Source organism: Hyaena hyaena, unplaced genomic scaffold (genome assembly GCF_003009895.1).
Source record: "Hyaena hyaena isolate Hyena2069 unplaced genomic scaffold, ASM300989v1 scaffold_354, whole genome shotgun sequence".
NCBI classification, from domain to species: Eukaryota; Metazoa; Chordata; class Mammalia; order Carnivora; family Hyaenidae; genus Hyaena; species Hyaena hyaena.
The window spans coordinates 994,437-1,000,839 of NW_024080988.1; positions in this window are offsets into that span (position 1 = coordinate 994,437).

Here is a 6,403-nt window from a genome sequence, read left to right on the forward strand (position 1 = left end):
TTTTTAAAAAGTTGACTTAGTGGCTTTCTATTTCTGGAAAAAATGTAATCTGGAATTTTCAAGTGATATAAAAAAATCTTTGTAGATGTGAAGTTGTACTAATATTTTATGCACAGAAATAATTTAACTTCACAATTCTAGGCTAGAGTATTTCCAGAAGTATGATTAACTTTGGTGCTGTTGTACTTTTTACTAAAGGGAACAGAAATTGTAGTCTGCTTTCCTAGGGATTCCTACAGCCTTGGGTAAACCCCACTGTTTTCTTGAAATCTCCCTACTTCTTCTGTTTACCTTTTCATTTATTCATTCTATCAACAAATATTTTTGAAGAACGTTTTATGTGCAAATTACAGTGCTAAACAGGAAATAAGTGTCATAATCTTAAAATCAGCTGATGGAGAAAAACAGTAGTTCAATTTTATTAAAGAGTTGTAAGAGATATAATTTGGAATAACCAAACTATGCTATAGGGACTATTAGGGTACACCTAACTTAAGTTTGTGAGGTTTAGGCAAGAATTCCCTAAAGAAGTAATGCTTAAGATGAGAGCTAATACAGAAGTGGGAAGAAGCCAGGAAACCAGTGAAAAGCTTTCTTCTACCTTCTACTATCTTCCTGATAAACTAGGTTTTTGGTCGTGGCTGAGAGACTTCTCTACCTGATGTTCTACCACATCCTGTGTGACTTTAATGTCCATGAAGAAGGCCTAGGCCACATCCAAACTTTTATTTCACTGCTCCCTCAACACCAGTGGCTTTTGCTTACATCCTCCTTCAAAACACATGGACATACCAATGACAAGGCAGACAAAACATATCTCTCAGTGTTTATCTTACTGAATTCTCTGAATATTTAACTATGCTGTTTTTCTAGACTTCATTTTCTTTCTCTGTCAAAACAAAACAAGCAAAAAAAAAATCCAATAACGCCTGATTTTTTCTTACACCATTCCATTTTCTTTATCTTAGAAACTTTTTTTCCTTTTTGATTTATTTCATAGCCTAGCTCTTATATATTGCTAATATTGCTAATCTCAGAAATTTACTTCTCTTTCTCTCTTATCCTACATACTCTTCAGAGAATGGCTTCACTAATGATCTTAAATGCCAATGACTCAAATATCTATTGCTAGCTGAGATTCTCCCTTGAATTCTAGACCTATGCTTGTTTAAGTTACTAGGGTATTTCTCCTGAACATACCACTTGTTCCTCAAAGTGAAATTTGTCCAAGCTTGTGATCTTCCTCCTTATTCAAACTTCATCACATCTTGTTTTATATATTCAGTTGTTTCCTATCTTTTAATACTATCACTACTGACCTTGTATTTCAATTCAAAATGCTAGATAATGAACCTCACTTTCCCTTTCACTCTAACCATCCACACAGAATTAATTACTGCACTGCCCTAGATCTCACTTGCTCAGTATATCTTGAAGACAGCTACTTCTCATCAATCCTGTTACAACCCTCATAGTTTGGGTGATGCCACTTTTTGTGAGTATTACATTATTCTATTTGCAATAAGCTGATTTTTATTCCTATTTATGTTTTACCCTTCATGTTAGATAATTATAGTTCCTGCAAAGTTAACCTCAGCTTTGTCCATTTGGCTAGCTTTGGTTAATAAAATGAGGACTAATACACATGGTCTCAGATTAGGAACCAACCATCATGATTCAGCCATCATTTTACTTTTTTTTTTTTATTAAGGTAAACACAGATACAAAAAAACACAAAGGAAAAGCATGTGAACAAGGCATACTCCCTAGCTGGGTGGGGCTGTAGATTATGTTCTGAGATTGGGTAGGTTCACTGTCTGAGGTCATTGCTTCAATGAGGTCACAGGTGGTATTTAGCAGTTGGCAAGACTGTCGGCTGAACTCTGCTGTGGGACAGGGCTGGGTGGCACTGTGGTTTGAGTTCCAAGGCTGTCCACGGTCACTGTTCAGGCTCCATGGTTACGAGAGGCCAGAGGCTATGCTCAACAGCTGGGGAGGACTGCTGGCTTGGCTTCTTGTCAAAGCTCAGCTACAGGATGGGATTTGTAGCTGCCTAACTTCTCTGGTCATTTGGGACAGGAGGCTATATGCTTACATGATGGTTGCATTTACTGAAATAAGTTGAAATATTGGTGATGGAAATTCTACTAGAATAAGATTGTGTGTCTAAAACAGTACATTTATGGTAGTTTTCCAAATCTGGAAAACATACATCAAATTTATTTAAATTTTAAACACATTTCTTTGGGCACTCTTATCATTAAAGGGGAAAAGTTCCTTTGTCAGCATTTTTAATACAATTAACAACCCTCTATACCATTATACTCACACTTTATTAAGGCTACTAAATAATTGCTTGATTTGCATACCTATACAAAGTCCACCTCATTATGGATATGCAATGCATCTATATTAATAGAATCAGTATCAAAAAAAAGAGGGAAAATAATAATTTACAAATGGTAAAACAAATTTACAAAGACCTGTAGCAATTTCCTTTTAATTCCCTAAACCAAAGCACAGATTTTGAAACAATCAATATGGGTTTTAAACCTCTACAATAAACAAGCAATCATGAAATTCATAGGCAAATTACTGCTACTACTGTTTAATGTGTGCTCACTAAATGCCTCTCATGATTTTAAGGGCTTTAAAATACTTTTACTCATTCAATTCTTACAATACCCTTTATTCAGGAATTATTTCTACAGATGAGAACACTGAGTTATGGAATGCCCAAGATCTTGCAAAATCACACATTTGACATAACTAGGCCTTGATTCTCAGCAGCCTAAAAGTAAATTATTTTACTCATTATAAATAATGAGGCCTCTGAAAGATACTGTAATGCATTGCTTTTATTTTATAGCTGAAGAAATGAGGCCAGGAGAGAATAAATGATGAAGTCACATGTCCAGGTAATAATGAAACTATAACAAAAACTCTCAATCCCCACAATTCCGAGCTCCTCCTACTATGTCTCTTATAGACAAAATTCTCCAAACTAAAATACATGGTGATTTCAATCACATATTGGCCAGCCATGTTCAATTTGGCTAAACTAAAGTAAACTATGTTCTCCAAAATCCCTTTCTTATATGTTTCTGGTGAGCCTGGGCAAGAAAGATATTCTTTCTATGAGATTGTGAGAAAAGGAAGTGAAACAGCAATCATTTTGTAGCTCACACACAGTGTCACAAATCTGTCTGGTGATCTCATTGGTGTGAATCTATACCTGAGTCTGCAACTGTTTTACTCCTCCTTGGGTCCTCCTTCAATTTCTCTGACTTCTGGGCCAGGTGTATGTGTTTAATTACATCACAAGAATCTGGCTTCTGTGCAGCACCCATAGCAAAAGCTTCAGAGACATTAACTGTAACAAGATTCTACCAGTTTCCATGGGACTCCAGCTTGTTCTTAATCACCCTGACTTTACACATATTTTCCATTCCTAACTGCCCTTACAGATATTCCTGTCATTATGCAATGGGCTCATGAACTTAGTAGCTGTTATGATAGGGATAGAAGTTATTTATAGCAACAGCTACATGGATATCCACTTAACGCAGGTCAATCTTGCTATAGCTACTCCTGAATGTCCCTTTTGCCAACAGCAGAAGCCAATACTGTACCCCCATTACGGCACCATTTCCTGAAGGATCAGTCATCTACCTGCTGCCAACTTGATTAGATTGTGCCTCTTCCAACATGGTCATTGCAGTACTTTGTTCTTATTGGGATAGACATTACTATGGATATATGTTAAGTCTCTCTACCTTCAGTGCACCTATGAAACTATCACAGATTACTGGATATCTTATTATCCATAGTACTCCACATAGTATCACTTCTGACCAAGCAACTCATTTCACAGCAGATAAAATAGAACAATATACTCATGGTCATAGCTTTAGAAGTTTATCATGCTTTCCATTATACTGGAGCAGTTACCTTGATGGAATGATGGAATGGCCCTTTGGGGTCTTAGTTACAGCACCAGGTAGGTGAAAACATTTTGCAGGGCTGGAGCAATATCCTCCAGGATAAAGCAAATGAATGCAACCAGCATCCAACATATAGTGCTGTTTAATAACCAAGAATCAAGGGCTAGAAAGAAGAATGGCTCTTCTCAATATTATGCCTAGTATTTCACTACCAAAATTTTAGGTTCTGCTGGTCAACAGGTATTTGTTCCAAAGAAAGTATACTTCCACATAAACAAAAATATATGGTGATTTCAATCTTGAGGGACATAAAAATTATTACAATTTTAAAGTAGCTTGGCTACTTATTGTTCAACTTAGCCTGAACTACACTTCCCAGAATTCCCTTTCTTGTATGTTTCTGGTTAGAGTGTACCACAAGGAAACTGATCTATGAAATTTAGAGAAAGGAAGTAAAACATTTCAGCTAACACTTGTTGCTGATCTACAGAATGACTTCAGGAGATACAAAATGAGTTGAGTCTGCAACCTGGCCACTGTGGGACCCCTGTGTCTCTAAATCAACAGAAAAATAGAAGTTACCACACTGGCTGGGATTATCATTCATACTTTCAAGGAGAAAGTGTTGCCACACAATGAGGATAAGAGGACGATGCCTGTAACGCAGGAGATCTTCTAGGTGATCCTTAGTACTCGCATGTTCTGTGACTAAAGTCAATGGAAAACTAAAATAATTTGATTCAAGCAGGCCTGCTAATGATCCAGAACCTTTAAGAAGGAAGATTTGCCACCATATTAGCTAAGAAACCATGACTGGCTGAGGTGCTAGCTGAAGAAAATGGAGTATAGAATGAATAGAGAAAGAAAGTCACTATAAATATCAGCTATGACCATGGTCAATTGTAGAAAAGACTAAAATCATTAAAGATATTTATTCCTTATTTGGATAAGTTTAAAAAAAAACTTCCTCTTTCTAAGCTCTTTATCAAATATAAGATTCTCAGTTTTAAAATTACAAGATATACAATTTGAGGAATGAACTAGGAGAAGAATGAATATCATTCAAAAACAAAAGAAGGACTTTATCCTCTTAGGATAAAAAAAAATGTGCTTATTTTCAGGTATACTAGAGACAGTTATATCATGTTAGGTGAAAGCTTGATTTTGCCATTATCTTTATTTGAAAGCTAATATAATTTCAGAAGATGTTTATGGGTGCCAACTTGATAAGGAGTAGATTATGTTGATTATACAATGTACCAATTTAGCTATGCTGAACTACATTTCCCAGAATCCCTTTCCCTGTATATCTCCACTTAAAGTGGGAAAAGAAAGTTCTTGGAGGTGACTTGAAGGGTGAAAGTAAAGCAACAACTATTTTGTGTCTTGCACATATCTTCGTTGCCATGGGGCCTCAGTTTATTGGCATGAGAGAGCAGGTGGCCCCAGAACTGTTACATCCTTCCTGGCACCTCCCTTTATCATTTCTAACTCCTGTCATGTGCTTGTGCTTAGCTCTGTGGTGAAGGACCCGACCTTCTGCAGGGCTCTTTTATCATCATCATTATCAGAGGTAACAAGAAAGGGCATGCATTTCAGTTCATTCTTCTGCAGCTCTGGCTTGTACTTGTGGGTTCCAGATGGTTTTTGGTCTCTACCATTCTACATCCATTCTACATCCATCTTCCCTTCCCACCTGCCTTCCCTAAGGATTTAACCCTTCAGCTTTAGAAACAAAGACCAAAGGCTTGAAGAGATTGCTTTACCAACATCCACAATTGCATATGGTCAAATCTTTGTAACAAATTTATTCGTATATTATACCTGCTTTGTATTTGCCTATGAATGAATGCATGCATCTATCTATCTGACAGTCTCTCTGTGTCCATCAGTAGTTGTGGTTTTCTGATGGAACTCTGACTGATACAGATCATAAATAAATTCCATTCAACTAAGCTGACTTGATAAAATATTTCTATAAAATTGGTAGTATTATAAAAGCAAAAATATGTGTTATTTGGCCAATATGATTACATTCTACTACAATGTCTCACTTTGTCAACAGAGAGCCACTGATTTAAAAAGCAAAATTTATCAATGAGTCAAATTAATATAAGCCAGTTTAATAACAATACCTAAATATATAATAAAATGTAAATATATCTCTAATGATACTGTCACTATTTTAGTAGCATGCATTTCATAATAATATCTCACCTTCTGTGCTCAATGAAATTATGTGAAAAAATATTATTAATAAGCCTGTTTTATAGATTGAGGAAACTGATGCCTCAAATTGTTCACTTTCCTCCAAATCACATAGCAAGTAAATGACAGGATATTTTGAATATAAAATATTTAATTCCATATCCTGCTTACTTATGTTCAAAATGCTACATTTCTATTCATAATAAACGTATTGAATTTTTACAATTATGAATTTATAAATTATGAGTTTT